General features: G+C 36.0%; 1 protein-coding gene across 1 annotated transcript in view; it reads left to right on the top strand.

The window, feature by feature from the left end:
• Window positions 1-27,999, top strand: part of LOC114046110 (collagen alpha-1(IV) chain-like) — a 204,058-nt gene that overhangs the window by 1,074 nt on the left and 174,985 nt on the right. The gene's annotated exons all lie outside the window — the stretch shown is intronic.

The raw sequence follows: 27,999 nt of genomic DNA, 5'->3' as shown, positions 1-27,999 counted from the left end.
CAATTTGGCAAAAGACAAAGCTTCCTTTACTGGCTAGGCCCCTGATATAGAGATGGTTCCCCTCATCCCGTTTTTTTTGTCCCCGAACAAAATAAAAGCTTCAGCCATTTGCAAGTATCCTAAGCCAAATAAAGAGCCCTTTAGAATGTGCAGTGACAAACACGTTTTAATTTTCTCATGTAATTTAGAAATGTTTTACTACTTGTCAGATCTCCCTCCTCTTCTCCAGTATCTTTTTCCTTCCTGCCATTCATATAAGTTTTTTTTTTTTGGGGGGGGAGCTTACCTTCTTAAGCTAAAGACACTGTCCATCTATACAAGTTAACTCTTTACAGTCATTGTAATTAAATGTCACTTCCCAAAGTAAACTAGTAATATGTATGTATTTCCAGCATTTGAGAGTTCTCAGATGCTTCATCGTTGGATGTTGAAGGGTCTACTAACGATCATGCCCAGTCACTTGCTTTCTGAACATTTAGACTGGTTTTCCCAATCCAGTGTCTAGTATAGTACCAGGTTCAATTGAGTACTTACAAGCTTTTTGGTGATGGGGCTCAAATGCTTGTATTTTAAGGAGGCAGGAAGAGGCACTCTTTCTTTTGGATAACACTCATCTATTGGTTTCAGTTCTGACTGAAGAATGTTGTCCCAAGGATTACCTAATTACAAAGATTGCCTTAGCATCAGGGCAAGTCAAAGAAAGCCCTCTACTTGGAAATGTACTAGTAGTCATTTATTTTTATTCAGATATTCTGATTGCTCACCTAAGCAAACCTGAGTTAATTTTAAGTGATTTATTTTTAGAAGCCCAGGATCTTTTGAAATTTATGTGATATTTAAAGGCATAGCTTTGTATCTCTAGTGCCCAGCCCAGTCCTTGGCATGTAGTGGGTACTAATAAATGTCTGTCCACTGAATGAAAGAGGATTCCATTTATGGACACTCTTGTTGATATTTATTGAAATGAAGGTAATGGTATTAAGAACCTACATTTGACTATTGATACCAAAGTGCCAGGTGCCAAGATACTCCCTGAAAAAATGGGGTATGGGGCAAAGCTAGAGGATACAAAAAACTTAAATCTATGACAAATAATTTGAGATTAGTCTCAATCCCAACTAGAATAGCAGTCTGAGGACCTGGATTCCAATTCAGATTTTTCTAACTACTTACTAATTGGATGACTTTGGGAAAGTCATTTACACTCTTTCCAGCCTCAATTTTATTGCTTTTCAAAATGAAGATAATAATTCTTCCTCTGCACACCTCACAATATTGTATCAAATTAAATACATCATTATAATCAAGAGTTCATATGGTCATAGATTTAGAACTGGAAAGGACCTCTCAGTTTTTCACATTAAGAATTTCCCTCTCCCCCTCCCCACCAATGACATGTATTTATTTGCAGGGAAAATGCCTACATTAATATTTTTAATTTCTACTTTCACTTAACTTTTCTTTCTCAAGTTGCATTAGAGATAGAAGACCTACAGTACTAGACTGTAGAAAGAAACTCAACATGTGTTCTAAAAACTTCATGTCTCATCACCACCATTAATCTCAAATCTCAACAGTGTAATTTATATTGATTTGAATAACCTGTTCTAGTTTTTCCATGAGTTCTGTTATTAGCAAGAGGCATCCTCTGGTACTGCTGCTATGATACTCCCCATCAAGTATCTCAGGGCCAGGGGTGTGGCTATATGACTTTTTCTCAGCTTGGGTTTATCTGCCCAGAAATAGTGGAGACCTCTCTATTCCTTAGCTACCATTCATGAAATCTGAAGAATTTGAACTTAGGTTCAAAGAGTCTAGATCTTTATACAAGTGTGTGCCATTTGCTACTGGAAATATTTTTGGATTCTACTGAGAAGGTAGGTCCCTGATTCTCTTTTTGTTGTTGCAGATTTATCTCAACTGAGCAAGGATGAATTCTGCCAGCAGAAAAAAAAATGGCCTCAATGTAAAATGGAGAAGTTGCACCTCAAAATCATATTTTTTCATGTCTGGTATTGGGCCAGGATTACTAAAAACTACTATAATAGTAAATGTGCCATAGAGGCCAGAGTGTTGGATTTAGAGTCAAGAAAACCTGGGTCCAAATCTTGCCTTTGTTACTTTCTTTGTAACTATGGGCAAGTCACTTACCTTCTCTAAGCCTCAGTTTCCTCAATTGTAAAGTAAGGGGGTTGAACTAGGTGGCCTTTAAGGTCCCTTCCAGAAATCCTACTTCAATGGGAACTGCTATACGTCTATAGGATACCTAGTACCTAGGAGCACATAGTTCATAAGTGAAGCCACTAAACATTCATACTTTCATTGCCTCTTCGGGCATGTTGGCATGTTTTAGAGGATAGTGGGAAAATTTACATCATGGATGGCTAGTTCCATGTAGGAGCTGACCTAGAAAACTAAGCCTCCACTTGGACAAGGACATGAAGGGAACTCACACAGCTGGAAATTATTCATTAACAAAACTGCCAGCAACTTTCTTGGAGTTAGTCATACCAAGTTAAGATGTTAGTGATGGGCTAGTGATGAGCAGGAGCTCAAAGTGTACCCATATGTGATACACCACAGATAAAGTCATGTTAAGAAATAGCTTGTCTTCATGCTTGCAGTATGGACATGATGATGGAGTTTATTCTATCATTTCTTGGAGGTAACCTCAAATCTTGTCATTAAGGAAGTGAAATGTGAGAGATAAATTAAAAAAATAAGCATCAAAACATACTTAGAAATCTAGCATCCATTTCTTTGGAAGCACCACATTATTAAGGCAGAAGAAATGTCATTTAGCCACTATAGAAAAGCTTCCCAGCTTCTCAACAGCCTGTCCATGAATTGCTGCACTTTTTCTTTAATGTTAATAAGATCATAGATTTTATGTTGGAAGAGACGTTGGAGGCTACATAGTCTTTAATTTATGGATGAGGAAAGTCAGGCCCAGAGATTTTAAATGTTAAGACCAAGGTTACGCAGATAATAAGTGGCTAAGGCAGGATTTGAACCCAGGTCCTTGGACTCTAAATTATCACAGTGCCTGGTATATAGTAGGCACTTAATAAATGCTTAATTCTTCCCTTCCCTTTCCTCTCCACTGTGCCATGCATTCACAGCAAGTTACCCCATCACTTTTCTTTATGCAACTCCCAGGAGTTACATTTTAAAGACTGATTAATGAGAGGGAAGAAGTCCCCTTTTTTTCATATGTGAACTTTATGTAGCCCAGTACAGTATGGATAAAGAATTGCTAACACTTGAGTTAATAAAGCATTAAGCTTTTCTCTACTTACAGGTATTCCAGAAATTGCCTGAGGACTTCATTAAATGAGGCATGCCTTCATTAAAATGCAGGTCTACTAACAAAGGTCTGAGCTTTTTAAGTTGATGTGATAGGGGAGGCCATGACAACAATAGAAAGTTCTAAAAGTTAATGACATTGTGACATTATTCTTCCTACTATTGTGGGATTAAAATTATTGATTACAGGAAGACAGTTTAGAGGGATGTAGAAAAAGGACAATGTTTCCATTATAAATGTGGCTTTTCAAGTAGCTTTTTTGAAGTTACAGGCCATTTCTTGGTTGCTAGCTATATTTCTCCTGCTCAAGTTTCTTTAATGCTGAATTACTTGGTTTTCCTTCTGCCTCTCTGAATGCTCATTCCCCCTTCCCCTCCTCCCCCCCAATGTGGGAATTCTCCCAAGATTTAGCTCTTGGATATTCTATGTACCCTCTTTATTGGAAATCTACTCTGATGGTTTTAACTACCAACTCAATTTGATTCAATTTAATAAGCATTTATTAAGTATCTACCATATGGAAGGCATAATTCTAGGCACTGTTGATGTAAAGACAAAACAATTGCCCCCTAAGGATCAGAAGACTCATAGGTCTCTATTCCTAACTCTGACCTCTAATCAACATCCTAGTCTGTGCATAGAAATGTTTATAGAACATTAGTCACCACCTCACGCCAAACATGCCCCAAACTGAGCTTATCCCCGTGTCCAACTTTCCTCATTTTGGTCAGTTGACCTACTATTCTCTGAGGTTCTTAGATTATAGACCTGGCATAGTCTCTGGTTTTCCCCTGATCTGTAGCATAACCACATTGTTGCCAAGTCCAGTTTTTATTCCTTTTCAGTAGCTTCCATATTCTTATTTCTCTTTTTCTCTCCTTGCTATTTCGCTAGACTCATGGATAGATTATTACAATAGCATCCTCATGGATTCCCTTGATCTCCATTCTTGCATGTTATTAACATACTACCCTTGGAAAAATACCCTCCTCTCCTTCTTTTCTAAAATGGTGAAGGGAATGAATGGGGGTACATGTTGAACTATAATCAGAAGATCAATTTTCATGATTATTGTCATCAAGATACCTGAAGGAAGTTTTCTTGGTAGAATCCCTCAGGAGTTTTTGCTGTTTGGTCATTTAAGTCATGCCTAACTGTTTGTGACCCCCATTTTGGGGTTTTCTTGGCAAAGGCACTGGAATGGCTTGCCATTTCCTTCTTCACTTCATATTACAGATGAGGAACTGAGGCAAAGAGGGTTAAGTGTCTTACCCAGGGTCACATAGCTAGTCAGTGTCTGAAGCTGGATTTAGACTCAGATGAATCTTCCTGATTCTAAGCCCAGTGCTCTATCCACTGTGCCATCATAATTAAGGCTTACTAAGGGAAATGAAGGAGTATGCCTTTTCCCTAACTATATTAGCTCAAAAATCTATCCCTATACCCCAGAATATATTGCAGTGACTAATAACTGACTGCCTACTATATAAAGTCTACTCTATTATGTCTGATTTATTAAAACCCTCCATATTGAGTGTTTTGATTTGATGGGATCATTTAGGCCAGAACAACATCCATCCCACTTATCCAGTCTTTTCTCTGATTGCTCTCACCAAGTGAGACAGCTCTACTCACTGACCCTCATGTATGCCATGCTGTTACCTGTCTCCTTGCCTTTGTATATGCTGTTTCTCATGCCTTGGGTATCCTCCTTTTCCCCCTCCCTCCCAATGCATCTAATTCTGTTCATCACATAAGTCCTAGCTACAAGACCCACATGTTCCACCAAGCCTTTGTCAGCTGCTTGAGCCTACACTCATCTTTCTTGCTTTGAATCTGGTATTGTACTCAGAGACAGTGACAACATTTTGTTTTGGCCATTATTCTTTACTTGTTTCATGTTAGTTATTGCTATTTTTCTAGGTCAATTGTAAGCTTCTTGAAGGCAGAGCATAGTCTTATGCTTCTTTTATATTTCATTACTTAACAAGTGTTCAGAAATTACTTGTTGCATTGATTTGTCCCAGTTTCCGACATTGAGCTTGTGTGAGAGCTGCTTAGCTACCATTGATTCAGATTGTTTCATGAGGTTATGAAGACAGCTTTTGATGACATGCTTAATGTTGCCACATTATGTTGTGTGATTCTGCATGGGGAGATGTTACTAGTAGTAATCATTTTAAATAAAGGTGCTTTCTCCCCGGAATTCAGTATTTAGAATAGGTATTTTACCATAGACTAAACATGACTTGGGAATATATACAAGGCTGAAATCTTTATATAAATAGTTTATTTCTTGGTGTGGGAATATGATGGTGAAATTTTGCTAGGTTTAATTTCAAGAATGCACAAAATAATGGTACTACATGTACTATGTTTATTAAGTATTGTGAGACATGGTAGGATAAGAGATCACTGCTGTTTTCAAATGAGGAATTGGAATAAGATTTGAAATATCCTGTCTTTTTCATCTTTTTTTTTTGGGTGGGGGGGGACGTGACTAGGGGAGGATGAGGGACAAGTTACAACTTCGGAATTATTTTGTTTGATTACTAATGCAGTGTTTGTATGTAGCCTGGGAAATTTTCCCTTCAGTCAGATGATCACAGAAATCCTTGCTCTGAACTGAGAAAGATGAAAATTGATTTCAGCTGCTCCTTTTCCAGAGTCCCTGTTGCATTAACATTTGGAAGGGATGTCTGTATACCCCTCTCTTCCTAAGCTTTGTTGAATTACGTGAACATGGGCCAGTTCAGAAGTAGATTTTTGGACACAATTTCTCTGTGGTTGCACATTTCATGAAAATAGACTTAATTGCATTACCAGAGGTTTGCTGTAGAAAATAAGCTTATTCATTTGTTGTTTAAGCACACAAATTGTTATCTGCCAATTGTAATTTGAAGCATTCCAGAGTTATTTCCACATATAATTTTAGGCAGCTCATATTTTTATGTGCTCAAAGAGAAGAAAAATGTTATCATTTTGTAGGACGCAGGCATTTAACCCTGTATATAGCTGCTTGAGAAAGACAGATTTGTCTTCTAGTACACACAACACAACACAGTTCTAAGAAATAGTGGATACTCATAATGTATCAGTTGGCTTCAATACTATCAGTCAGTCAGTCAATAGCAATTATTAAGTACCTACAATGTGCCAGGAGGCAGATAGGCAGCTCAGTGGATAGTGTTGGTCCTGGAGTCAGGAAAGCCTGAGCTCAAGTTTGGCCTCAGACACTTACTAGCTGTGCAACCCTGAGAAAGTCACTTAACCTCTGTTTGCCTTAATCCACTGGAGAAGGAAATGGCAAACTACTTTAGTATCTTTGCAAAGAAAACCCCACGGACAATTTTGGTTTGTTATGACCCTTGGGGTCATGAAGAGTTGGATATGACTAAACAACAACTATGTGCCAGGCACAGTGTTAAGCACTGGGGAAACACACAAAGGCAAAAGATGGTCCTTGCCTTCAAGGAACTTACAATTTAATGGAGGAGACAACAAGAAAACACACATATATGTGTTTTCTATATATGTGTCATACATAACATATATGTAACATATAATATAAAACATATATATGTATATGACAGAAATATAATCGACCATTTCTTTGCTCATTTCTATCAGGCCATTTAAAAAGGGAGATTTATCATGAGACGATTTGCTATCCATGATCTTTCAGTAAGAACTGATGATGCCAAGTTTGTGAAATCAGAGGCAACAATACTATTTCGATGTATTTTACATGGAAACAACATCTATTTTACAAAGTTAGTTTTTACGCATGTATCATATTGATGTCTGGAGCAGACTCTGAATCATGTTTGACCTCCAGGATCAAATGTAAAATTCTTTTTTTTTTTTTTTCACATTTTTACATTTACATTTTTACAGCCCCTTACAACTTGATTCCTTCCTACCTTTTAGACTTCTTGCTCTTTCTTCCCCTCCAGTCACTTTTCTATTCAGCAGCATTGGCCTAGTTGCTATTCCTTACACATTACACTCCATAGCCTGATGCCTTTCCACCATGTCTTGAACGCTGTCCATCCTCACCTCCACTTTTTCAGCTTTCTGCCTTCCTTCAAGACCAAGCTCAAGTCCCAGCTTCTGCCTTCCTTGGTGGTCTCCTTTCTCACCTCCACGTCTTCCCTCTAATATTATCTTGGATCCACTTTGTAATGAGTTTTACTACCCTCCAATAAACTGGCATCTATTTTTACCCTTATTATAGTATCCTCCAATAGACTGGAATCTATTGAATACCTGCATTTGGCAGGTAGAGGTAGTACAATAGATACAGTACTGGACTTGGAATCAGGAAGACATGAGTTGAAATCTAGCATCAGACACTAATTGTAGTAAAATAAGGGCAAAAAAGCTGGTCTAGAGACATTAAATGACTTGTGCAGGAACACAGAGTTAGTAAATAGCAGAGCTAACACTGGAATTTAGATCCTCTGAATCCAAATGCATTTTTGCTGTACCTCCCCATATAGTATGAACCTTTGTGATATAGCACTACTGATAGTTCTTTGCTTAATATTGAGGTAGAGGATGGGGGTGCATCTGAAGAGGAGGCCTAGTTTTTTCATGGCTTGATTTGAGGAAAAGTTTTAGGTGATGACATCTCTAGTTCTCATTACAATAGGGGGCCTCAGTTTTCTCATCTATGAGTAGGAGGGAGTCACTGAGTATGCTGTCTTGGACTAGATAATATGTAAGATCCCATGAAGGTCTATATTTCAGCTTGTGAGAAGCCTTTTTTTTTTTTAAACAGAGGTGATTTCATTAAAAACATTAGTTCTGGGAGGCTTCAATGAACAAGACAACATTTACAATGAAACTAGATTGCCAAGTGATAACAGAAAAGATGTCACTTACCATTGTCAACTTTAAAAAAAAATCATTCAGTTATTCATTTTAGATAAAAATTTTGGAGTTTTAATTTTTTTTAGTTTGCAAGGGTAATAAAAGCCCCTGGAGACCACATTTCCTGAGGACTAATGACCAGCTGCTGTAAGTTGTTTAAAGTGATTCCTTCCTTTTGGTCAGCAATTCTCAGGAAATGTCTTGTGCGTATTGTTTAAGAGAAAACCTGCCCAAGCAGGGAAATAGGTTAATGATAGTAAAAGAATTTGCCATAGAATAATTAGTGCAGTATCTGGGGCAGACACATTTTGGATAACTTTTCCCAGCAAGGTGTCAATTATGATAAGAACTGAATTGTATACATATATCATCTTGTAGGAATGCAATTGGCATGTATATGTACATGTACATACATACATATATTTTGGGGGGGTTCAGCTTTAAAGTGTATGTATGATGGGACAAAAAGTGATGGTAGAAGGAAAGGAACATATACAGGTTTTTATAGGTAGTCTATTATACATAACATTTGGGAGGTTCATTTGTTAATTTGACTGATCAATAAGAAATTTGAGATAATTTAAGCAGAGAGCTAAGCTAGTTCACAGATAGTATCGCTTTGATTAGAATAGTATAAATGAGATCTCAGAGAAATAATTGAACTACTTAGGATAACTTTTCTTGGTACCTGTAATTTAGCAGAACTTTTTGGGTAGCTAATAGTCTAATTCCAAATAATCTTAATCTGTTCATGAAAGTAAGTCAGGTGGGATTTCTTCTTGATGAAACCTTGTTAGTGGGATGCCTCTAGACATTGCTTCTTCTCTCAAGGGGCTTGTGGTCTAATATATAAGTAGATATCTTGTCTCTTGGGGGATCAATCCAAATTGTTTGATTTTTTTTAAAGATTAAGACTATTAAAAACCCCTTTTGTTCCCACCCACAACCAGTAAGGATGGGGTCTTTAATAGGGAAAGCTTAGGTCTGTTGAGAAAGTTAACTTATACTAATTTACTGGCAGTTACAGCTGTCCTTAAACTTTTCATTCTGGTAAGAATTTCACATGGTAAAAGTCAAATCATCTAAAATAATAGTCAAATGGATTTTTGTATGCTCATGAAAACCAGCATTTTGTATGGTTGACTCTCTGCCCAGATAGTTTTGTACTTAGTCCAAGAATTTGGATATAGAAGCTTAGGAATGAAAAGCATCATATTCATTTATGCACATGATTTTAAAGATTTGATTATTGGAAATGATGTTCTTAGCTAAAGCATGTGAAACTGATACTTATGACTTTTTAAAGACATCTTCCTGCCTCTCTTACATATACCCTATTCCTAATAAGGAGGAAAACTCATGACTGGTTTGTAAATAGTATGATTACCACAGTGCTTAAAAGTTTAAATTCATTGGGCAAATATTTATTGAGCTCCTATGTGCATAGCACTGTGTTGAAATATATGAAAATTGTATAGAGCTTGATTAGTTTTGATTTCAGTGGTTTCAGAATGTTTCAGTATGGAAAATGAGAAGAGCCTCATTTATGATAGAAAGAAACTTGAAAAAGAAAATGAATGTGAAATGTTTTGCATGCCTTTATTATAACAACTGTGATGTCATGTTCTCTGGAAGAGACATGAGAATTTTAGGTATTTTACCATTAATTTTGAAAGACTTATGGCAAATTTGTAAAGATTTCTTTCTTTCATTGTAATAAAATCTTTTCAACAAATCTTTGTTAAAGTTGAGGGAGATGAAAAAATGAAGACAAGGCCCTGCCTTCACTGAGCTTGAGATTTAATCTTAAAGGCAAAATTTCAGCTTAATAAGATACTATGAAAATATAGGTCATTTGGGAATCTTTCTTTTCTTTAAATTAGGAATAATCATCTCTCTTGTAGATTATGAAAAATGCAGAGTTTGGTAGTAAGTTTTTTTTAACCTTTGAAAAATTTATATACTTTTGCCCTTATTAAGTGAATCCTTTAATTCAGTATAAAGTTGTATCAGACATGTTAAAATTCAATCCATTGAATATTAGGCACTTTGCAAGGCACTAAGTAGCCCTTATGAATACAAAAAGAGAAAAGGAATCTATCTGTGCCCTCAGAGAACTTATATTCTTCTGGGGGATACTCCACAAACTCAGATAATTAATTAACTGGTAATGTGAGGAAGAGAAGAGTACCAACAAGGGAGCTGGTGGTCATAGGCTTCAGAGAGGAGGGTGGCACCTGAAAATGGCATCCTTGAAAGAAGATAAAGATTATAATAGAAAATGGAGTACATTCCAGGCATTGGGAACAGCTAGTGCAAATTCAGGGAGTTGGGAAATAGAATATAAGTTCCAGATAATGGAAGCATTGATTTTTAACTCGAGCAGACTTTAGAGGGCCATCTATTCAAAGTCCTCATTTTACAAAACAGAAACTCTAAAGATGTTAAATGACTTTCCCAGGTAGTAAGTAGCAGAGTTGAGATTTGAATCCAGATCTTCTGGCTATATCTAGCATTTTCCCTACCATATTATGTTATTTCCGTAACAATAGTGTAGTTTGGCTGGAATATAGAATATGTAAAGGGAACTAATGTGGAAATAAAGGCTGGAATGTTAGATTGAATATAACTTGTGGAAGGCCTTAAATTTTAGGTGGAGGAGTTAGGAATACTCCTACAGTGGGCAGGAGAGTCAACTGGTAAAATGTGATGCTTTAACATTATTTTGTCAGCTCCTTGAAGATTGATTTCAGAAGGGAGAGGATGAAAGCAGGGAGACCAATTAAAAGAATATTGTAATTTTCTTCTGGAAAAGTGAAGATCTGAACTACAGTAGCGTCTAAGTAAGAGGAGATAAAGGGAAGGATGCAAGAATTGTTTTAAAGGTGTAAGGATATCAGATATTATAAAAGCATTAACATCCCTCAGAAGGGAGGCAAAATTAGAATATTTCATTCTATATTCTACATATTAATGTATATTCTATATCTTAGAATATAAAGATTTGACCCACTGGTGATTAATTATTATTTCTATGACAAGTATATTTATGTATGTAGTTAGAAATAAATGATAGATATACTAAGATCATTATTATATGTCTCAATAATCACCAGTTGAATCTAATATGAAAAATTCTGTGCCCTAAATACCTTAAGACCTCAGATGCCAAAATTATCAATGATAGAAAATGCCTGATAATTAAGATGCTTTTCAACTATATAAACTTTTAATGGGTAAACCCACTTTACAGTTCACATTAGGTTGAAAGTCTGGAGAGAGATTGTAGGAAAACAGGATGAAAATTTCTAAGCATTGATAAAATTGAATGAAAATTGGATGAAATTGATGGAATATTGATGATATTTTGATCCACTGAAATTCTTAATAAAGAACTCTTACATAGATCTTTATGTGGAAGTATGTGTTTCTCTTTGCCAGTCCCTATTTTTCACTTTTTTAGTGGAATTATGGCAAATATTTTGCACTGTCTGTATTACCAAAATGTATGACTGGAAAAGGAGATGGGCTAGTCATGTAGCAAGAACAAAGGAAAAACCAATGGATAGCCTGTGTGTTTGGCTGGTGCTAATACAATCAATTAATTAGCATTTATTAAGTAGCACCTAAGTACCTAGGTACTGTGCTAGGTGCTAAGGATACAAAAACCAAAACCGAAATAGTCTTTGCCCTCAAACAGCTCACATTCTGTCTGGGGAGAGAGCTCTTGCCATATCAAGACATATAGAGTTAGACCTCCACTCTTCCTTTTTTCTGCGAGGAAATCGGGGGTAAGTGACCTTGCCCAGGGTCACCCAGCTAGAAAGTATCAAGTGTCTGAGGCTAGATTTGAACTCAGGTCCTCCTGATTCCAGGGTAGGTGCTTTATCCACTGTGCCACCTAGCTGTCCCACCTCCACTATTTTCTTGAAAGGACTCCCCTATGAAGAAATCTTGAGAGGACATTTACAAGCATCAGAAAGCATTAGAATGTGCAAATGGATTGTGATCCACTTCTTTAGATTGAGTACCTCCATCAATGAGATCATAGATCTTATGAATATCTTAACTGAGTAATATATTGAATCAGAAATGGTTTACTAGGGTGCTGCCCTTAACATGTTGGGGAATGACTCAATTCAAATATTCACCTTTATCAAATGAGCTACAAATAACAAAAGAAAAACATTTTCCTTTAAAGGAATTAGGGATAGACTTCTGTTTACAAAATACTTTAATAATATAAATTGGTGAGTGATAGCCTCCTTGCACTTTGACAAGTTGAAATGTTATTAGGCTGTGAAATGATGAGGCATGGCCTTTTTTTTTCTGTTGGGTCCTGAAGGGAATTATACAAAGCAATTTGAAAAACTAGTTAATAAGGATAATATGGATAAAGTATATTCACTTTATTTGGAAATACTAAATGAAGGAAAATGTATTTCTTCCCATTTCAATAACATGTATCACTCAACCTAAAGCATTTCAATGATGATAGCATTTTGTTAACAACAGTAATGGAAAAAAATCTCTTTTGAAGAGGCTTAAATTATGAATCTAAGTCAAGAGAAGCTAATGTGAGGAGGCCTAAGGAAAATGTAATAGAGAAACAAAGAAGAACAAGTAAATGGATAGTGTTTCTGTGATCTTTAGGATACTACCTAAAAAAACCTGTGTTCCAAAGGGTATTTATGGTGATATTTCCCCCTCTACATGACTGTGTACATCCATGTGATCTCTTGTAGCATGTGATATGATTAAGAAATTGAACTGTTTTTCTAGGCTTAGCTTAGCATGTACTTGAACTTGGTTTGTTTATGGACACAAGCAGAACTTGAGCCTTTTTGTGTGGGTGGTGAACTGGCAAAATTGGACTTTGGTTCTAAGAACTGATGCTTATGATTGTTTTTGGACATCTCACCATTTTGCAAAAGAGGGCTAAGTTGTGAGGTTGACTGTAAATGAATTAGAAACCTACATATTTGATTTCCTTGAAAATATGCAAGGGCTTAAAAAACAGCATGGGTAAAAAGTTCTTGGCAAAATGTGTTGGCAACACAATCCTCACAATGCAATTGGCAGGACACCTAGTGTGTTGTCTTGCCAAATCTGATAAACTATTAATAATAAGAAAAAAAGATATAATGTAAATCTCTGATGAAATACATTATATTATAGAACATTTATAAAAATAAAGCCCAGAAGTAATCCTCCAATTAATTGGGAAATCCTTAAAAAGGGATCTCTGGCATATAATATAATAAAACATATGTTCCAGATGTGGGAAGATTAATAATATGAGGGAGAGACAAGACCAATTGATGTGAGAGCCTTTTAGATGTGTTCAAACACTTTGTTAAGAGTATAATCTTAAGTAAAGGTCTGTAGACTAGCAACCTTGACCAGAATCCATGTGTGACTCATAGAGAGTAGGGAACAAGCAAATAAGAGATAGTTTCAAAATCTCTAGTGCTGCTCTGTTTAGCATTGCACATACCCCATATTTGAAATCGCAATTTTTAAAAGGTGGGATTTATTTGGAAATCTATTTGGCTCAGCAAAAAAGCAATCAGTGTATGATGTAAAAACTGTAAGTTTGTGGTAGTTTCCACCCATCTTACTGCCATAGAGATGACACATTTAAGAACAAGGAACATTCATAGCCTGAAGAAATGAAGTGTTCTTAGTCATGTTTTATATTAACATCTTTACTCACCTGAAATCTCATCTATTTTAGGCTTTAGATATGTGTTAATTGACATTCCTCGATTAAAATCTGGATCCTGCTGGAAGAGGTTAGTGCAGTACCTCCATTCATGGGGTTACTCAAATGCTCAGTCTAAGTGGCTCTCTTATTTCATCTATTCCACTAATCAATCCAAACCTGTATTTTCATGGCTAATATTAAATTCCAGTGTGTCATTTATTGAACCCATGGTGCTTTTGGGAAGAGAGAAAGAATCAATATATGTGGATGGTAAGGAGCTAGAGAAATTACTGACTGAGAAAATGACTATTGATGGTGGATGTGGAGACACTGGAGCTTGGGAATGTTACTAGAGTCATGCAAAGAAGTTCCTCGAGTGAGCCGGACCATTTACCACCCTGACGTTGAACCAAACATTGAATTTCCAGTTTTTTTTCAACAAGTATAAAGTACAATGAATAGGGCACTGCATACAATAAGAGCTCTTAACTTTTTTCAGTGTCATGTACCCCTTTGGCAATCTGGCAAATCTTATACACTCCTCTTCAGAGTAATGTTTTTAAATAATGGAATATAATGATAAATTTCAATTAGAGATTAATGAAAATAATGACATATTTTTTATTTGAGTTCATGAGTCCCTTGAAATTTACTCCAGATTAAGAATACCTGTTGTAAGGTCCAATTTTTGCTTTCTTGGAGAATGGGATGGGATTCTAAGGCATATGATACATTTTATATATAGTTCATATGTTAAAATGTTAACATTGCAGAATTTGTAAAGTAGGACTTTAAATTTAGTAGATTTAAAGATTGCCTCAAGATATCAGGTATATTCTGTGCCTTAGAACTGCTAAATAGTTTAGGAATCTTTTTTTTGCTTATATGGAATTTGAAGAATTTGTGTGTACATGTTGGGGGACTTGTTAAGAATGAAAGGATGTGAGACTTCAATTGGAATATCTTTGATACTAATGAATTGACTTGGAAGAAAGGGAGGAGTTTGGAATGTTAGGCTCATTTAAGATAATGAAATGGGAAGCTTTAAAAAGAAGGCAGAATTTGCTTGACTATGCCAAGAAATAGATGAGGATGGTGACACAGGTGGGGCAGACCAATCATTATAGGTTATGAATATTTTTTCTTAGTGACAATTTAGCTTATAGGTTCAGCACATCTTACCATCTTTCTAGTTCCATTTGAGAGGTTTGAGTTGTGTATTATTTTATAGGGCAATGGTTCTCAAACTTTTTGGTTTCAAGACCCTTTTCACTTAAAATTATTGAGGATCCCTCCCAAGAGCATTTGTTGATATGGGTTATGTATATTTACAATTACCATATTAGAAATTAAAATATCTTATTATGAAAATAGCTTTGTCCTCAGAGACCCACTGAAAGGGTCTTGATTGCTTGCAAGGGTCCCTTGACTACACTTTGAAAACCACTGCTATAGGGAATTCCTAATGGAATTTTGGTGGAAAGTTAGTTGGTATGGGAAGCATAGTTTAAGTTGACCTATTTCTTATGTGCCAGATGCCTGGCTGCTTGCCTGATGATTATGCCTCAGCCTTCTCTACACGCTGGAGCCTTGGCATCTTTTCAGTTGATCAGTCAATTAGCAGCATTTATTAAGTGCTGCCTTTGTGCTAGACACTAAGATCAAAGTGAAAAATCCTTGCCTTGAAAGAACTTATATTCTATTAGGAGAGACAACATGTAAATATGTACATGTGTGTGTCTGTGTACACATACACACATACATACATGCATACATACACGCATATTCTGGTGTATCATTTATTGAGCCCATGGTGCTTGTGGGAAGAGAGGAAGAATCAGTATATGTGGGTGTACACACATGTATGTGTACACACATACGTACACATACATACATACACACATACATATATATATATATATATATATATATATACAAATAAGTGCAGGGTAGGAGAGCAAAAACAGCTGGGGGGAGAGGCTTCATGTAGAGAGTGGTGCTTGAACTAAGTCTTAAAGAAAATTAAGAATTCTAAGAGCAGGAGATGATGTAGGAGTAAATTCCAGACATGAGAGACAGATGGTATAAAGGTATAGAGATAAGAAATGAAATGTCATGCATGAGGACAGCAAGAAAGCAAATTTGACTGGACCTTCTGATTTATAATTTCAAAGGATCATAGAGTTAGAGTAGAAGGGACATTATTAGTGTCTGTACATCTAGTCTGATCACCTCATTTAACATCAGAACAAACTGAGACTGACACCTAACCATGTGACTAAGAAGTCACTTAACCATGATTATACAGGTAGTAAGTGACAAAACTAGGATTTGAACCCAGGTCTTTATGTTTTAAATCCAACACACTTTATGCCATACCATGCTGCCTCCAAGAGGCTCAAGTCTTATTCATTTTTGTGTGCTGATATTCCACTAGAAGATTTTCGCAACACTATGGTCTTCTCACCAGTGTGAATGAAGTACTCTTTCCTTGTGTATTAGAATTCTCAAATTATGGTAGACATCATGATCCTGAATGGTAGTGGAAATAACACTAAACTAATAGTTTACAAGACATGAATTCAAACCTCTGTCCAGCAGCATGTTTTTGATCCAGTCACTTAGTTTTCCTGTTCTTCAGTTCCCTCATTTGTAAAGTGAGGAAATACGACTCACCCTCTAAGTTATTTTTCATCTTAAATATTCTGTGCTTATAAGAATGCATATGTTTTTGGGAAATGATATGATTTGGTAAATAGGAAATTGTTCCATGATTGCAGTATGGATTACATAAGTCAAGGATAAAAAATAAGACAGCATAGGATATATTTGTATTGGTAACCAGGAAGTAATCACATCTAGAATCAAATAGGGAGCAAGGACAGTGGTAACAGTTAAGCCGTCAGTTAGGATACAGCTGATTAATTTAGTGCCCTGGAATTATTAGGTAAGGTGATTACATTATATTTGTTAACTGACAATGAACCTAGATTATACTGAGGGATAAAATAACAAAGCACATTGAAAAATGGTGGCCAAAAAGGTAGAAGGAAAGCTCAGAGAAAAATCCTCCTTCAGAAGCAGAAGGAGGCAAGGTTAATAAGGAGGAAACATTCAACAGTCCTAAATGCTAGAGAAAGGTCAAGGGGGATGATGACTGAGAAGAAGTTGTTCTTCTTCTTCTGCTTCTTGGAAAAAGGCAGCAGAGTGGGAAAGATTAAAGAAGAGAGAGGGAGAGAATATGAATGGTGGCCAGAGACACTGACCTTCTTGCTGTTGTTTGCACATGACCCTCTGTCTCCCTACTCTGTGACTTTCACTGGCTGTCCTCCATGCCTGAAATAGTCTTCTTCCTCATTTCTGCTTCATATCTTCCCTGAAGACTCAACTCAAATCCCACCATATGGAAGAAACTTTTCCTGGTTCCTCCCTACCCTACTTCCCCCTGTACCTATCTCCAGTTTTCTCTGCATGTATCACATATGTATGTAGTTGTTTACATGTTGTCTTCTTGTTAGAATGTGGGGTCCTTGAAAGAAAGGACCGTATTTTTGCCTTTCTTTGTATCCTCAGAGCTTGGTACATAGTAGGTGCTTTGCCTGGTACATAAGTGCTTATTAAATACTTGTTGACTGTCAGACTGACAATGTTCCATGATTGCAGTACAGATCACATAAGTCAAGGATCAAAAATAAGACAAGATAGGATATATTTATATTGGTAACCAGGAAGTAATCACATTTAGAATCAAATAGTAAGTAAGATAGGATATATTTATATTGGTAACCAGGAAGTAACAACATTTAGAATCAAATAGGGAGTAAGGACAGTGGTAGGAGATAAGCCATGAGTTAGGATAGAGCTGATTGATTTAGTGCCCAGGAATCATTAGGTAAGGTGATTATATTATATTTGGTAAGTGGCAATGAACCTGGATTATATCGAGGGATAAAATAACAAAGCATATTGAAAAATAGTGGTCAAAGAGGTAGAAGGAAAGCTCAGAGAAAAATCATCCTTCAGAATCAGAAGGATGGAGCAAGAAAGATGGAACAAGGCCTATGAACTAGAAGGATAGAATGGAATCTAGTGCACAAGTAGGAAAGGAAGCTGTTTTTGGCTAAGTGGAGAGCTACCTCATCAGCTGAGGCCAGATGGAAGAATGTGTGGATGGGTGAGAAAATAAAGAGGTTTTGAGATATGGAGGAGGGGAGATGACATAACTTAAAACAGATGGTCCCTAACTTTTTAGTCAAGTAGGTAGCAAAGTCATTGGCTGAGGGGTTAAGGATAGAGCTGAGGGGTTAAGGATAGAGCTGGGGGCTTCAGGACACTTGTGAAACAGCTACTGCGGGAAGTGTAGGGGGTGTGTGAAGCAGAGAATGAAGAGAAATATTGCCATTGCATTAATGATGTTTCAGTTGAGGTTATATAGCTTGAATATGCAGTGGAATAAATCAGTACAATTTTATTACTTTCTCTAGTGCATTGAGTTGCATAGATATAGGCTCACAAGCCAATACTAGGAGTGGCCAAGGGTTGAGAATTAGCAGGGCCAGAAAAGTGGAAGGAAAAGGCATCAAGTGTGGGAGGTAATGCTTCACTGAAGAAATTAACTATAGGATTAATACTGTGAAGAGAGGAAAGTGAGGCTAGAGCAGGGATAATGTACTGGGAAAACAGGGAGAGATGTTCCTCCCGTTTCTACCTAACCTTGGCCAATTCAATAATTCAGTTAAACACTTCAACTCTTCAAATCTTAGAACCAGAAGGGACCTTGGAAATCATTTAGTTCAACCTTCTCACTGTATTAATGGGAAGACTAAGACTTACGATCATGAGTACTGAAGTATTTGAGGTAGAAGACGATATTATGATCAGAGGAGAACTTATGAGTTGAAGATCTTGGAGGTGAAACAGTTTTGGATAATGGTTAGATCTAAGGTATGATTCCCCCCAGGTGGTGGCTGAGGTAGTGTGGAGATGGGGTTCATGGGAATTGAGAAGGTTACTAGTCTGAGTGGCTAGGGTTTTAGTAAAATTATTGTGAATATATTGAAATCGCCAAAGATAACAGCAGTGGTTGAGATAGAGTGGAAAACTGTAAGTCAGTTTGTTGAAGTTATTGAGGAAGGAGGTAGAATATTCTGAAGGTAGGTAGATGACCCTGACAAAGCACAGGGCAAGGTCGTATAATCAGATTGTGTGGATTTTGAGGTAGCAGAGGTTGTTGACTATGGAAGCAAAGCAAAGCAAGACCAATAAATTTACCTCTTTCCCTTGGTTTTGTGAGTTGGTCTTTATGAGACAAGGTATAACTAGCATTGATGAGGGCTTCAGGGGATGTGATTTCTTTAGGAGCGAGACACATTTCATTAATTGTGCAGAGGACATAGAGGTCAAGACTTTGGAAGTTGGTTGATAATAGAATGAGTGTTTCAGAGAGCACAGTGGAAGGTGAATAGAAGAAGATAGAGATTAAGGGAAATGAAGGCAAGAATATGACTAAATTTGGATTACTATGACTGTGCCAAAAGAGGTAATAGAGAAAGAGATCCTGCCCTGAGGGGTCAGTGGTTCTGAGTCATAAATTAAGGGGAGAAGAGATAGAAATTTGCTAGTCATAGGCACTGGGGTGGGGTGCTAAGTGGGTATAAACTAGTAAAATGATTCAGTCCAATGTTCTAAAAAAATGTAGGTATTATGGAAACTTGGCACATTTTATCCTCCAGGAGGTTCCTATAGACTTGGTTGCATTAGGAAAGCCCTTTTCATGGGAGCTAATTTTTTCATTCCTTGACAGAGCATGCATACGGTGACTCCAATCCAGGCTGGTTGAAGGTAAAACAAACAGTGAGGGCTCTTGGCCAGGCAAAGAAAATTTACTTTATTTAGTAGAAACTGAAGCTTCCATAGATGACACCAATTCTTTTTTTTTTAAACAGTGAATATTAATTTATTTATATTTTTCTGTTGAAACACAACACTAGAAAAATAAATAGTCCCAGTCTAAATTAGACCAAATAAGTCCATTACCTCGTTAAACTCACTGAGTAGATTTCTATACCAACTCCTTAAGGTTTCAGAAGGTTCTACACCCAAGATAGAGATGATCAAATAGCTTCTCAGTCTTTGATGGTATTCTTCTCCCTAAGTGCTCCCTATGTACTGACCACTACTAAAGCTTTCTGTGTTCACATATTGGATCACTTATCTTGTATTCCTGATTTAGCCCTAGTATACCTTTTCTAGGCCTAGTGACTGCCTTATTCAGTTTCAGTCTTTGCCATTCTCACTATACCCTCAGTCTAGCTCTCCTTAGCCTTCTGAACCAAATAAAACCATACTCTAATTTCAGGATGCTTAAATGAACACAGTTTTTTTTTCCATCAAAATAAAGAATGAAAAAAATAAAATTCCCAATAATTAAAGACTATATAAATTTTGACAGAAGGGAAAATTATATTTAGAAAATAATAATCATAACATCCACTATTTCCTCATTCAATTTCTCTTTTTTTGTTTTTACTTATAAACTTTTGATGCTCTTATGATTTTATATAGCCATGGTCATAATGGCTATGTGTAAGCTCTTCTAATTTTGTTTTTTCTTCATATCATTTAATATTTTTCATATTAATTTTATTATTTAAATGTAATTTTAATATCCTTTTATTTTTAATATGGTATTTTATATTCTTTATATATTTGATCTATACAATATTATATATTGTATATGTTATATAAATTATTCAACATATTTCATATATACAATGTAATAATGGAATACTATGTTGATTTAGTATAAATTATTCAGCTTCATGAAAGGGTCATAAATTTAGACATTGAAAATGTATATCTCACTCTTCATGTTTAGTCCATCATCTTTAGAGTGTTGAGGCAGGGTGGAAAGGGAAAAGAATAAGCATTTACATAGTACCTACTATGTGCAGGCACTGTACTAAGTACTTTACAAATATTATCTCATTTGATTCTCATGACAACATTGTGAGGTAGCTGCTGTTATTATCCTCAAGATACAGTCGAAGAAACTAAGACAAATAGAGGTTCAGTGACTTGCCCAGGTGATATCTAGAATCTTTCATTGCATTGATCATGATTCTTAAGTCTTTCAAAATTATTTTTCAGGATATTGTTATAGTTTAGATTGTTCTTCTGGTTCTGCTCACTTTGCTCTGTACCAATTCATACAAGTTTTCCTAGGTTTCTCTGAAACCATCTGTTTTGACACTTATTAGGGCATAATTGTGTTCCATTATATCCACATACCAACATTTGTTTAGCTATTCCACAAATGACGACCATACTCTTAGTTTTCAGTTCTTTGCAAGTACAAAAAGAGATGCTAAAATATTTTTTGTAAATACAGATCCTTTTCTTCTTTCTTTAGTCTCTTTGGAATAAAGGCCAAGTACTAGTATCTGTGGTTCAAAGGGTGTATAGTTTAGTAACTTTTGGGGTATAGTTTCAAATTGCTTTTCAGAATGGCTAGACCAATTCACAGCTCTACCAACAGTTCATTAATGTTACTATTTCCCCAGTCCCTCCAACATTTGTCATTTTTCCTTTTTTGTCAACTTGCCAATATGATGAGCATGAAGTGGGATCTCAGAACCTTGATTTCTTGAATTATTAGTGTTTGGAGGCCTTTTTCATTTTCATTTAGCTATTTATAATTTAGATTTATTTCCTGTTCATGTATTTTGACCATAAGGTTGTTGTGGAAAGGATTCATGCTTTAGATAGGGGTTGGACTAGATGACCTTTGAACTCATTTCCAATTATAAGATTTTTTTTTTGTTTCACTGAAATAGTATTTGATGATCATATATTTGGAAGACATCTTTTTTTGGGAGGGGGACTGTTTACCTAATTGATTCATAGATGCCTTTAAAAATATTATTAATGGGATTTTCTTCTTAAAATGTTTTTGCTTCACACCAACATGATCTAAAATGGATTTCAGTTTTTATGATGGTTAAGGACCATAACCATGATTACCCCATTTTCAGTACTTCTTTTCCAATTTTAGAATTTTCTTGAGCTTCCTGCCTTACTATTGCTGTTGCTGCAGACTCTTTTCTAAAGGAAACTTCCCTTGGAAACACCTGTGTTAAAGTCTTTCCTACTTTTAAGCAGCTCTGGAGTATCCTGATATGGAAATGTTTTTAATTGTCTGTTTTATGTCCTTGAGCACCAGCCAACCATTTCTTTGACAAGGCCATTATGATAGCATGGTGTATAGAGCAGAAGGACATGGAGATGTTACTCTGGATATCATAATAAAGAACGCTTTCCATGCTGCTGACATATCATGATTTTTCCAGCCATCTGACCTCTGAGGTAGAGTTCATCTAGCACAATAAGAGCACCAAATGTAAACTTGACTAAGTTTAATTCACATTCAGATTGAAAAACAGGACTCTAGCTCACACAGTAACCTGTTGTTTGGAAAGGAAGCAGGTATTAATAGGACTGGATCCTTTGTGGATGAGGAGCTGGAGGGAATATTTAGATTTGCAGCTGCATATAACAATTTAGACTAGATATCAGATGTAGCAGACCTTGATCTTTGAGGTTGGGTACCACGTGTTGTCTGGACAGTGGTGGAGACGTCACATGAGCCTAATGGAATTCTGTTACTATTGTTGAAAGGTGGGATAAAAATAAATGGGAGTGTCATTTCCCCCAGACAGTTTGTGATAGTGAATTCCTCCCTGAACTAGGCCCATCCTTCAACCAAAGTGACCTTTATGTTAACATAATGGAGTGCCAGCATTCCCTATAGCCTCTTCTTTGGTGGTCTTAAGAGCTAAGTAATAAGCCAGACTCCCAACATTTCAGCAAGTACAACCCCACCCTCATCCTTCATTTTTCCAAATACCATTCCTGAATTGTACTGAGTTGTGGTTCTTCCAGGCCTCTTCTCTGGAAGAGCCCTTCTTGGTTATGGAAAGTTATTGTGTCTTTTTAAAAATTTTATGTATGATATGACTTTTGGGAAATCATTCTGACCATTTTTCCCCTTGCTTCTTTACAGTGTAGGTCTCATTGTATGATACTCAATAGGAAAAATGTGTTTCTTCTTTCTTTGGCCATGACAATACATGCAAAGTGAAAAATTGAAGTAATTATTTGAAAAATCACAAACTACTTTTCATCTGAATGACACAGATAATTGAATCATAAAGGACTTGATTCTCTTCATTCTCCATTTAACTGCGTATGTACCCCTCTTTAAGTCAATTTAACTGTCATATTTGTGGATCTCCTTTCTTTGTGTGGTTTCCTCTAACAGTTTTTAAGGACCATAGAACTTTAATGCTAGAATCTCAGATCATCTAATCCAATCCCCTCTTTCAGTCTATGGGAAAACAAAGGCTCATTGAGGTAATGTGATTTTCCATTATCACACAGTGAAAGGTGTAGCTGGACTAGTTTCCACTTTCTTTGCTTTTTACTTTGCTCATTTCCAAGCCCCTAAATGTTATGTAGTACATATTGATTCTTTCCCTGTCTATGCTCAAAGTTTACTGCATAAATGTTTCTTTTTCCTTTTTTAAGTAGTAGAGGAATGTATTTAGTTTATTCCTGATACTTCTTGAAATATGGTGCTTTTAACAGACCACATTTTTTTCTAAAAAAGGCAGAAATAGCAGCATTTTAGAAATGATAATTTAGCCATCTTTTGAAAAAAATCCTCTTCTAATGTTTTCTCATGACATGAAAGTGACTTGGAGACTTCAAAACTATGTCAGTAGAGCACAGGCTCTGGCATGATCTACCATGCTGGAAAGGCTTCAAGTTTGGGCAGGCTAACAGGCTATAGTCCTCAGTTGGCTGATAACCAGCCAGCTGATCTAATTATGGAGAGGTTCATTACCCAAAGGTGATGATTTTTTTTTTTATCCCTGGTGACCCATGAGACAAATAAAAATAGAAAAGGAACATTAGTCTTATGTGGCTTGTAGCCACTTCTATATAATAATAGTGGGGTGGGGGTTTCCAGAAGGAGGGCAAAGCATGTTAAGAATCACATACCAATTTAAGAGTTGGTTCTCAATGTCTAATCTTTTTCCAGCGGCCAATAAGTAGATACACTACTGGAGAAACTAAACTATATCCTTGCTGATATTCTTACTATAAATGATATAATAAGATAGAGAAATTGTAACTAAACAGATGTAACTACATAGCTCTCCTGACATAGCCTTTGAGGACTCAGAGTCATTTTCACATCACGAGAAACCATTAGAATAGGACTTTTAAAAAATGATGTCTGAATTGTAATTTTTAAAAAGGTGTACAGATGCCGAAGTCTCAGGCTCTTCTTAATGAGGCATTTTAAAGGGGTTTCATTATTTCCCGTGGGATTTCTGGCCATTTTATGGTGAAGTATTGAATTTTATAGGCCTCATCCAGGAAAGGGTGAGAAAGTAGATAGATATTGTAAAGAACTTGATAATTAAATCAACAAATAGCTTGGTATTTGGAGACTTCATTGTAAAGGTGGGCAGAATGGAGAACTTTGAAAATTTGCCAGAAAAAAGATTTTGAGATCAAGAAGTAAAAGTGACTAAAGCTTAATACCTCTCACTCATTCCTCTTTAATATTTTCTGTAAGAAAAATGTTGGAAGGTGCTATCTGTATGTTAAATTCAACATCCAGTTAAAGCAAAGATCAAACTACACATAGAAGAAAAGTTAAAGATGAGAAATAGCTTCTGTAATTATCACAAGTGTAACCTAAATTATTTAAATAAGAAGATGTTAGCCTAAAAAATTGGAAATGGAAAAATATATTGAAAAGAATATAAAAATCAATTTGGAGGGACATCATTCTTCTAACTGGTGATGGCTTTCCACCTCATACTTCACATAGCATTTTGTTTTGAAGCTCCTTTACATACTTATCATTTAATGTTTTCTGTTATTTTGTATTTGTGTTTGATTCTTAATCTAAACTGAAAGCTTTGTGAGGCTACCATGTATTTTCTCAACCTGGTATCTTTTCTGAACATAGAGATCATGGTGCTCAGTGTACAGTAAGTGCTTAATGAATGCTTGTTGGATCATTCTCTAATTTTCAGATTAAATAAGTTAGACTTAATATAGATATTAAAACAGCTGACGAAACTTGGAGGCTATAAGGGAATTGTTACACTTCAACTCTTAAAACCCTTTTGTTCCTGTTTAGTCACTTTAGTTCTGTCTGATTCTTGTGTCCGCATTTGGGGTTTTCTTGACAAAGATACTGGAGTCATTTGCCATTTGCTTTTCCAGCTCATTTTACAGATGAGGAAACTGAAGCAAACAGAGTTAAGTGAGTTGCACAGGGTCGTGCAGCTACTAAGTATCTGAGGTCAGATGACCAACTCTATCTACTATATTTCCTAGCTGTTTATAAAACCCTACAATAGTTTCTAATATTGGTTCCAAAGTCCTCAGAGAAGTAATTAATAAGGAAAATGTACATGATACAAGACTGTAAATATTACCACTTGTAATTGAGAAATGTTCTCCTGCTTCTTCCTTGTAGACAGATAGTTATTTAGTATACCACATGGATATTTATTTTTTTCAAATTTTTTTTCAATTATGAAACCTTTTTTTCTCCCTCTCCTTCACTAGGGAAAAACAGAAAACAAAATACAAAATAAAATAAGCACAGTCAAAAAATGTGTGTCTTACTGTGCATATTGGTCTCTATCACCTCTGTATTAAGAGGTGAGTAGCACTTTTCTACATCGGTTCTCTGGATTTGTGGTTGATTACAGAATCAATCAGAGTTCTTAAATCTTTCAAAACTCTTCATTTTTTACAAAAATGACGCTGTAGTTTAAATTATTCTCCTGATTCTGCTTATTCCACTCTGAATCCATTCATACAAGTCTTCCCAGAAGTTTCTGAAAGCATCTCTTCCTTTATTTCTTACTGCATGTTAATATTCTGTTTCATTCATGTGCTATAATTTTTTTTAATACTGGGTTTCCATATTTCACCTAGGCTGGAAGTGCAGAGGCTGTACATAGAACTGACTACTAATTGGTACAGGAGCTTTGACTTGTTGTGTTTCTGACCTGGGATGGTTCCATTCTCCTTAGGCAACCTAGTACCTCTCCCCATCCCTATTCTCTGGGACTCACCATATTAATACTGAGCCCAAGAGATGTATCAGCCTTTGGTGGGTGCCCTCTTAATTTCTAATTCTTTGGTACTACAAAAAAGAGCTGCACCTATTTTGCATCTATTGAACCCTTTCCTTTTTCTTTGACCTCTATGAGCCATAGGTCTAGCGGTGATATCACTAGGGTCAAAGGGTATGGTTAGTTTGGTAACTTTTTGGGCATAGCTCCATATTGCTTTCCTGAAGAGCTGTACTAATTAACAGCTCTACCAGCCATGCAACAATGTGCCTGTTTTCCCATAAACCTTCCAACATTTGTTGTTTTCCTTTTGTGTCAACTTTGCTAATCTGATGGATTGCTTTAGCTTGTACTATTCTCTGATTATTAGTGATTTGGAGCATTTTTAAAATACAACTATTGATAGCTTAGATTTTTTCCCTTGAGAACTGCCTTTTCGTACCAAGTGGCTATTTCTCCAAGAGCATAGTCATCATGCCATACACCTCATTATGGCACTTATTGGCATCATTTTCCTAATACTGAACAATTTTAGAGCTGGAGGCCACAGTTATACTGCTGGTATGAAATTTAAGCTTAGTGCAGGAAATGATGAACACAAGCTGAATCTGAAGTAAAAGATAGTTCTTCCCCTCATGTGTTCCTTGGGGCCAGAGGGGAGAAATGAATGGAAAATTCCTTGCTCTTCAAATTCAGAATCTAGTGCAAAGAAAAACTGCCAAAGAGATAAACTTGTGGAGGAGACATAGACGAAATACTTTACGTAACATTACTATGGTCCATTATTTTTAGATGTTTGGGGGATTATTCTTGTCTTGATTAGTATCATCAAAGAGCATTTATTAAGTGCTTTTATTATTAAACTGCCATGGAGAATATTGCAAGTGACTTTTCTGCATCAGCAGGAGGAGGAGAGCCACATTTCTGTTACAAAGCCTTTTGCTCCATCTAAAACTGTCAGAGATGATAGTTTTTGAGGGGGTATTTTGTATTTTGATCTATTGCCTATTGAATTAGGTTACAGAATAATATGGCTGTCAGGACACTTGCCTGCTCTAGGAATTTGTAATTTGAGGGCACATTTCTTATGCTTTCTTCATTACAAACTTTTAAGCCTAAATTTGCATAGTTAAACATCTATTGTTTAATTTTTTTAGCCTACTTATAAAATGCTAGCTATGATTTCCTAGATGACTACCATTTCTGTGAGAAACATGTTGCCAATGATGAGAGTTCTAGATTTTTAGGAGTTGGAACTAAACAATTTTAAATCCCATAGGTTCCAAGTAATGTCAGCTATTCTCACAGATTTTGGGTATAACTATTAACTGGGTCTAAATTGACTGTTAATAGTGGTGTGTTAAGAGGTCCAGTTGTATAGCTTCCTGGATATTGGGGGAACAGAATTTTGGCCTTCTTCCAATGTTAGCCATTTATTGAAGAAGCAGTGAGGCATAATGTAAAGGATGCTAGATTTCTGAGACAGGGAAAGCAGCTTTAAAGATGGTCTTCAGATGCCATCTCTGTGACCCTAACAAACCATTTGTTCTTTGCCTCTGTTTCTTTATCTATAAAATATAAAATATAAAATCTACAAAATAAATGATACCTCTCTAGGGTTACTGTGAGGATCAGAAGAAAAAATGCATATAAACTGATCTTAAAACTTTAAAATGATATGTAAATGCCAGTTATCATAATTACTATTTGTATTAGCATACTGCCATGTCAGTGGGAAGTGCAACCTGGAATATACATTTGCAAATTATTAAAAAATATTATCCTCAAGCCATTTGGATACATCTTAATATTGGTACTTAATGTGTGTTTGTTATGTAATAGATGTGTATTTATGTTTATATGCATGCGTATACATATGTGTTAGACAAAGTGGATAGAAGGCTGTACTTGGAAGCAGGGAGATCTGGGTTCACAAGGCTGAA

This window comes from Vombatus ursinus, unplaced genomic scaffold (genome assembly GCF_900497805.2).
Source record: "Vombatus ursinus unplaced genomic scaffold, bare-nosed wombat genome assembly UNPS02014781.1, whole genome shotgun sequence".
In the NCBI taxonomy this organism is placed as follows: Eukaryota; Metazoa; Chordata; class Mammalia; order Diprotodontia; family Vombatidae; genus Vombatus; species Vombatus ursinus.
This window is presented reverse-complemented; position numbering and strand designations above follow the sequence as displayed.